This window comes from Python bivittatus, unplaced genomic scaffold, assembly GCF_059951505.1.
Source record: "Python bivittatus isolate LINGU-HERP-01145 unplaced genomic scaffold, Pbiv_v1 ctg000000_np1212, whole genome shotgun sequence".
NCBI lineage: Eukaryota > Metazoa > Chordata > Lepidosauria > Squamata > Pythonidae > Python > Python bivittatus.
The window spans coordinates 1035151-1043951 of NW_028277028.1; positions in this window are offsets into that span (position 1 = coordinate 1035151).

Sequence of the window (8801 nt, forward strand, 5' to 3'; positions counted from 1 at the left end):
TTGTCCCATCTCAAGACCTAGCTTAGTGACCAATTATTTTCTTCACTTCCCAAGAACACAGGTGACAAGCCAGTTGTGGCTGCCAGAAATTATTATCAGAGCTTTTTGCAGAAGGAAATATCTACTTATAAGGAAGAGTCTACTGAAGTAGAGCGTTAAAATCCAGGTGCAAGTGGCAACTTACTGAAGAACAGCTGATGGCAGAGGCTTTTACTTATTTTGAACCAGTGTTACATTAATAGCTCTGATAAACTGATTGATGTCCTGCTCCCTTACTCTACCTTCTTAACTCCAGGGGCTAATCAGATTCAGTTCTCCAGTTTGACAGGACCTAGTCCTGGGCTCTCAAGTTCAAATTGATGCATGGGGACCAGCCCACCAGCCCTCACCTCTGATGTACAACTTTCCAATGAGTTGAAAATGAAGAGCAAAATAGCATGGCACCACAGATATATTTCTCAAAAGAAAGAACCTCCACTGTGAAGCAGAACTCCCTGCTTCACCAGCAAGCCTCTACCTTGAGAAGCTTTCAAGTCTTTAATGTATTTGATTTTGAGAACCTTCTCACTATTGTAACAGCCACCACTATCAGTAGTAAGCTGACAACCCCCAGTCCTGGCCATAATGGCAGCCCAACACAGGGCCATCATCCCATCCAAGGTAGGCCATTCCTTTACAACCTCCAAACTGCAGCAAGTAGGAGAGGCAGCAAAAGAAGAAGTAAGCTTTGATTGTACCCATGATGACACACCAATGTGGGTCAGGAGCAAAGTCTCCTAGCTTATCCCACCAATACATGGAGCCACATTCTTCTCCTAGCCCAAGGTGGACCCACATTGCTTGGCTGAGATTCACAAGCTGAAACCCCACTCCCTTCAGCTGCTCTCCACCTCTCTGGCCCACTCCAAAGCCCCATTGTGAGTGGCAGAGGGCCACATGCAACACATATGGCCTGTGTTTGAAAACCCTGACCTAGCTACTTATACAATCATGGCAGGCCAAATTAGGGCTTTCCATCCCAAATAGGGTGGAAAGAGAGATTGCCAAGAAAAGCCAGCCCTACAATCAGATTCCTTTGTCCCTGTTACAGTTCCCTGCCTGCTAGTGACCTACTGAAAGGGGAAAACAGAAGGCTAGAGAGAAAATAATAATCTTGCTTTTAATTAGTGGTTTATTTACAAATCAAGACCACATCATTTCTCAATAACTTGCAACAGAGGTAGCATACAGAATGGCAATAGGAGTAGTAAATGTTATCCTAGAATAGTTTTGTGCCAACTGAGTTATTAAAGGATAGCACTTTACAGTAAGTGAAGACCACAGAAGGTGAAGAAAGTAAGTCAAACATCAATGGGTTTAATCCTTCCTGGCTCTCTTGGTGCTATAGATCTGATCTTGGCTCAACTCCTATACCAGGTAAAGAGGACCATTTGATCTTCATTGTGTGGCTACTGGTATACCTGTGGCCGTCTCTTTCTCAGTTATTTATTTCCCAGTTATTCTCTCCTTGGCCCAGGGAATCAAACAAACCAATTTCAAAGCTGTCTGGTATGTTTGCTGATATGCCTAACCCTGAAGAAGGAGAGAGGATTATGCTAACAGACTTGGAGGAACTGGGTTATTGTAAGTAGTATACAACATAAGTTAAGGCTCTTATAATATGCTGGTTCATATTTACAAATCCACTCATTGCTAGGCATAGGATATGGTTCTAGTTTCACTATAATTATAGTTACCATAATAATCTATAGTTTTGATTTTTATAATAATTAATAGTTTTGATTTTTATTAATTAATTAATATTAACTAACTAATTAATATTATTAATTAATAATTAATAGTTTTGATTATATTATATATGTGTGTGTGTGTGTGTGTGTGCGCGTGTGAGCGCGCAAAACTCCCAGTTATAGATGGATCCCATGCTTTCATTAACTTTATCCTTTTTATACTGCATTGCAGTCTATGTACTGAATGGCCCTTTCATTAAAATAAATAATGCACAATATCTATTTAAGAAAAGTGTTAATGTTGCAATTTTAATATTTTACAATGGGATTTTGTCTGAATACTGTACACATATGTACAGTGTAAGACTTGAATGCCATGAATTTGTTTTGTTTTGTATTCTAATCTATTCCTTGCCCATCTGGTTTTCTCTTTTTCCCCTGCCAATCAACTCTCAGGGCCCAATCAGCATGCTTATTGAACTATTTCTTGAGGGAGAGGGCTTGCCCCTCAACTCCACACCATATATGTTATATTTCTGCAAGTCTAAGAATCACCAATACCTCCCTGTGGTGTGTGAACTGTATTGTTGTCTCTGCATAATAATAATCCTCAAAGAATGAAAATCTTTCTTAGAATATACTGTTATAGCAATGCAGCACCTATTTGTATCTTAGTGGCCATGAAACCACTAGATGGCACTCAAGAAGCTTTTTAAAAAATTAAGTGTAATGGCCAATTTGAAGTGTCTAGACAGGTTAATATGAACCAGATTTGCATACTTCTATTTTAATGTGGCACTCTTTCTCATTGAATCATGGAATTAGAAGAGGGCATTAAGACTACTGAGTCCAATCCCTTGGTTAGTGCACATTAAAGCATCCCCAACAGACAGTGCATCATTTTCGTGAAAATTTGGTTGCGCTGTCGAACTGCTCTTCCTAATATGAAGCTCCCCCCACCCCGAGATTCAGTCAGAATTTATCCTCCTGTAACTTCATTTATTCAGTCTCTGTATTCTGAAACAATACAGAACCTGTAAGAAAAGCCAGTTTGGTACAGGTGGTTAAGCTGTTGGACTAGGAGCAGGAGGACCCTGAGGAGACCGAGGTTCTAATCCACCTCAGCCACCAAAGCTGTTCCAAAATCAGCATACAAACAAACAAACAAATAAATAAATAGGCAAACTTCTTCTATGTGATATCCTTTCAGGCATTTATGCTATTATATACCCCCTTATCTTCTCATGCAATTCAGTCCTGGATTGTTAAGTCCATTAAAAGCATTGTTCTGAGATTAATAAACTCAGTTCCTCCTCTTCCTTCAAATCTGAGATTTGTTTGATTACGCTTAGTTCTAGCTTCCCTTAAAATCAAGAACTCCAGGTGAATTTTCCTCAAAGTTTCTGCTACTTCTATTTCTTCTATTTTTATATTCCAAATTAATTACTGTTAAGGATAGCTGATGTACTAGTGCCTTTTTCCATGGTCTGAAAGAGAAAGTTGTCAGGAAGGCAACAGAATTTCCTGGAAGAACCTTGCTTGGCAAAAGTTGTGTCCCAAAAGACATCAGTGTACTTGAAAACTCCCATCCTGATGACTTCATGCTTCTTTGAAAGATCTGCAGCTTGCTTTTGGAATGCTTCATCAACATTGTCTCCTTGACTAAGTAGGCAGTAGTAGCCACAAGGAAGAGTATTGTTTTTATTTGTTCCTCCACTTATTTCACCCAGATGTTCTCCAGAGCATTGCCAAGTTAGTACATTTAGATTTTTAGGTAGAAATGAATATTTGTAACATAGAGCACTCTACTTCCCCCCTTTCTGTGGCTTCTGTCCCTTTTAAATTAATTGCCTCCTTAATTTGCTATAATCCAGTTATGAGAGTCATCCACTAGGTCTCTTTTATACATATTATATTTGCTTTTCTCGAAAGCTCAAGCTAACCCTTCTTAATTCCTATATTTTGGGCATTAAGTGTACAGATAAAAAAGGCCATGATCTTATGAGCCAAAGTTGTTTCTATTTTTTTCTTTAAATAACTTAAAAGTCCCCATTACAGAAACACTCCCACTGTCTGCAACACACAAGTCTTTTCCTGAAATTCTAAGGGTTTTCGCTTCCATCATCTATCCTTATGAGGATTCATTTTTTTTTTTTTGTCTGCACTCAGTCATTGCTGACCCTGCAGTGACTACTTGGACGAGTCCTTGCAGTTTTCAAGGCAATTGTTTTTCGGAAGTGGTTTGCCAGAGCCTCCTTCCTAGAGCAGAGCCCAGCTGGCAAGCGCAGGAGGCGGGGTTTCCGTTGTTTTGCGCCCTTTTCGCGCTTACCGGCAACTGTTCCCAACTCCTTTTTGCAAGGCGCCGCCAGCATTTTTCCTCCCACCGGAGTGAGAGTCCCCATTTATCTACTCACATGAGTTTTCGACCTGTTGGGTTGACAGGAACTGGGGAGGAAACAGGAGCTCACCCTGTTTAACGCGAAGGCTGGACTCGAACCGCTGAAGCTTCGACCATTTCTGGCCGGCAACTTTCAGCATCATTAAGCCGCTGCGCCACCGCGTCCCCCTGGATTCAGTTTAAGGCCCTCCTAATCAAGCTCACCATTCTTTGGCTATCTCATGTCATCAATCCATCTAGATAATTCAAACCATGGTCCCAGGAACCAATTCTTTCCCATCAACATAATTTGTGTAACCAGTAATTGACTTCCAGTATTCTTCTTTCCCTTTTCAGTCCTCCTACGTGGACTGGAAAGATGGATGAGAAGACTGCCTGAGACCCAAGATTCTGAACTTTCTTTAAGTTTTTCAAAGTGCACAATGATAAAGTTGTAACTGTCTTTGCAGAATCATTTATTCCCACATGTATTACCAGGAAGGGATAATTATCAGTGGACTTGAAAAATTTTGGAAGTTATTCTGACACACAACTAATTTTTGCTCCTGGCAGACCACATACTTCATGAACCAATGAGTCTGGCATGTTTCTTTCATTCTGGCATAGTAATAAGATACTACCGTGACTCTTCGCTTTGTCTAATTACACTACAGAGGTGCATTCTCTCTGACTTTTGGGGATCTACTTTTTTGTTTTCCATTTTGTAATGTTACTTCCCCCCCTCACCCCAGACATACAGAGATGCACTAAATCTGTGTCCAAAAGTGGCCTGAACATCTTTAGTAAACATTGTACCAAGATACACAAACTATCTCTAGATTTTTTTTAATAACTTGCACCTGTTGAATTCATTTTCCCTGTTGGTGTTTGATAAATTACACTCCTTATTGCATCATACAGTCTATCTAATATTTGTTGCAGATGATTTGGAGTTTTGGCCAATAGGATAGGATTAATGTGCATAGAAAGCTATACCCCATTCTTATATCTGACCAACATATGTCACCACAAGCATTTATTATACTTTTATCTTTAAATGCGTTAAACAACAATGGGGCCATCATACATCCCTGCCTTATTCCCCACTGGTTGTTCAGCCAACCAGCCAACCAATCAACCACCATACCTTCAACTGCATATTCACACAAGATATTCCGTAATTCTCCTCTACTGACTTCTTTTAATCTTAATCATTTCTTGCTCTCTGACTATATTCCTTTTTGGTTATCTTTCTCTCTCTATATACATTATATAATATCTTGCTTTTGTCTTTATTTTTTTGTAGCAATCAAAATTTGATTTGATTTGATTGCTAAAAAAATAAGGAAGCCTCTGTCACTTCATCTTTCCACCAAGCAAGATTTTTTCATATTTCCCATTAGCATAACTCCACACATTAGAGGCATGCTGTAACATGATTCTTCTCACTCTCTTCCAAGACTTTCTATATATTCTTTCCTTACATTCAATTTCCATTTATTCTGTTGAGAGAGAGAGAATGATCTTCAAATACATTTTTCACATCAGACTCATATTTTCTCTTTCTGCAAATGTTTCACTTGTCTCTTTCCTTTCACGGTCACTCCTCCCCCAATCCCCAGATCCACTCTTCACACTACCAAAAAAATGGTCTGTCCCACATTCAGAACCACATTCACCATAAATATTCAACTCAATAATGCTTTTCCATTCAATGTTTTTCTGTGTGTATGCATGGGTAGACTAAGGCTTAGACAACATTCAACATTTAAAACTAAGACCCCATTTTCTATGTAGATACTCACCAGTCACCAGTCATATAAATTCTTGAGTTTATGGGAGGTCCAATAACATTTTCTGTACTCTCTTGCCTCATTTCTAACCATCCATTCATGTTACCTAGCAAAATATTTTTTCTCTGTATCTCATTCATTCAGAATGTAGCACAATTTTCCTAAAACGAATCCGTAATTCTTCCATTATAATCATTCACTGAAGTGTAACAACAACAACAACAACAACAACAATTAACTTGTGAATTCCTACTCTTATACAAAGACACAAGTGGAAGACAAGAAAAATAAGTTTATATTACAAGAAAGCTGATTTTGATTGGATATCAGAGTTAGGATTAGGGTTAGCTATTCTGCAATAGAATAGATTTTCCTGGGAGATGATGGACTTCCTTTGATGGCTTTATGGATGACTTCTGTTCTAGTAGTGGATTCCTGCACTGGGCAGGGTATTGGACTAAATTATCTCCAAGGCCCTTTCTAACCCTTCCATTCTATGATTTTAGAATTTAGATGACATGTATTTTCTGACATACATATTAGACCCTCCATTCATAACTAAACTTCCACCTTCATTTCCAAGCCTGTATTCATCAAATGTACATCATAAAATCAGACCATTCATTCAGATGTATTATATCCTTTCCCTTTCTTATTTAATGTATCTACTTTAATTCAATTTTGACATTGCTCAATTCTAACTGACTCTGGGTGGTTCACAAATGATAACATACAAACCAAAAACAAGATGGGATCTGGGTTCAATATGCAAACAAAAGCAAACATAACAGATACACCCAAAAAGGGGCTCCATCCATCTCACCCCCAAGATCTGGGAGAACAGCTAGGCCATTGAGACTTTTATGGAATGCCAACAGGGTGAGAACCACATGGATTTCAGCAGGGATCTCATTCCAAGGGGTAAAGGCCATTGTACTTGTTTGATTGAAGGGACAGAGAGTGCACAAAGGTGAGTCATGGGAGGGCTCCCTGTGCAAGCCTGATGGCAATCTGGAGCAATGTCAGAACTTACTTTCTCTTCATCTGGGCAAGCCCATAGCAAATGTGTGCAGGCAAACTGGAGACCAAAGCATGGAGAGTTTTGCAAGATGGCCAGACTGAAGGGTCTCACTTTTTATCAGTACCATCTACCAATTGCAAAAGTACTGTGATTGACAGATGGTTTCTTGCTGTTTGGCAACTTCCAGCATGATATGTAGCAGCATATCTGTGGTCTCTGGAATATCTGTGAAGTATATGTGTTGATGAAATTATGTATTTGTATTCATTATTCAAAATTGTCTCCTTCTGTTTTGCTTCTGTAGCCTTTGCTGCTATTCATCATGCTTCCCTAGGTACATCTTTTTTTGTAGAGTTCTTAGGGTTCTCTGAGCTTGGATGTTTTCTTGCATATGTTTCATTACCTAACATCTTCAGTGCTAGAAGGGAGTGGGGTTTGCTGTCTGTTTATATACAGTACTTTGCCCTGTCAGTGTTGGATGGGGTGTTGTTTTTTTCTTGGTAGTTCCTAGATTACTATTGCTTACCGCTTGATTGTTTGTATGAGTTGGAAGTTCCTTGATTAGATTATTGCTTGATTGTTTGTCTGATGTTAATCCCTGCTTATCTGGCTGTTGAGTGCTGGTGAGGAGGTGTTCTGGTCTTTCCCCCCCCCCCTTTTTATTGTATCTTTTGAATGATGTGTAAATGTTGTTTATCTCTATGTGCCTGTTGATGGCTGACTTGTCTGAATACCACGCTTCCAGGAATTCCCTCACGTTTTTGGATTTAACTTGGTCTAAGATGCTGTCAATTTCCCAGTTGACACAATGGTTGAGTCTGTCCATATGTTGTGAGATTAAGGAGTTTTCATTGTGTCTTCTGACTGCTAGTTGGTGTTTGTGGATGTCTCTGCATCCTACATAGTGGCTGTTACAGTCCTTATACTGTATGTTGTAGATGACTCCTGTTTTTTTCTTCTTGGGCTACTGGGTCTTTTGGTTTAATTAAGATGTTTCGGAGGGCTTTAGTTGGTTTGTGTGCTACGGTGATGCCATGTGGTTCTAATAATATGTTGGTTGTTTCTGAGATGTTTCTGATGTATGGTAGTGTTATCCTTTTCATACCTTGTGTTGGTTGTGCTGTAGTGGGTTGAGTGGTCAGGCACTTTTTGATAAAGTCGCCTGGGTATCCATTTTGTTGGAAGATGTATAGGTGGTCTGTTTCCTTTTTTTAGCTAGGGTTACCATATATGAGCGGCAAGTCTAGATGACCACTAGATGGCAGCAAAGAGATCTGCAGCCCGGATGGGGTAACCCTTCTTAATGGCAATTTCTGATTCAGTTTCTGTTACCATTGATTTTTCTTCTATTGTTGTCTCTTCTCCATAACAAACCTTTTTTCCACTACAGACCTTGCTTTGCCTGAGCAGCAGGGATATAATTATCAACATTACAGTTTTCCAAGCTCATTTGTTATTGTCTATCTCCTGATAAGGAAACATCATGTATATTAGGACCCAGGGTATCCCTTCTTTTGATAAATGATATGAATTGATGGTCCATTACATTTACTTCAGACAATGATCTTCTTCCTCTTCATTTCATTTTTGACAGTGGTAATTTTAAAGGGTCTTAGCTTCCTAACCCTTCTATTACTGCCTACCTCTTACAGACATTTTTTCTATTCACCAGTTCTGAATGGAATAGAATAATGATTGTTTCTTTTTCCATTTTCCTCTGTGTAACTGTGAATTGCATCTCCTGTTTCCCTTCTCTCAGCTTTTTGCTTGACTTCCTCATAAGGAAGTGTTCCATTGACTCTTTACTTGCATTTATTAGTGCAGTATATATGTGTATGTGTGTGTGTGAGAGACGGCGAAAAATACACAAATAATAGTTT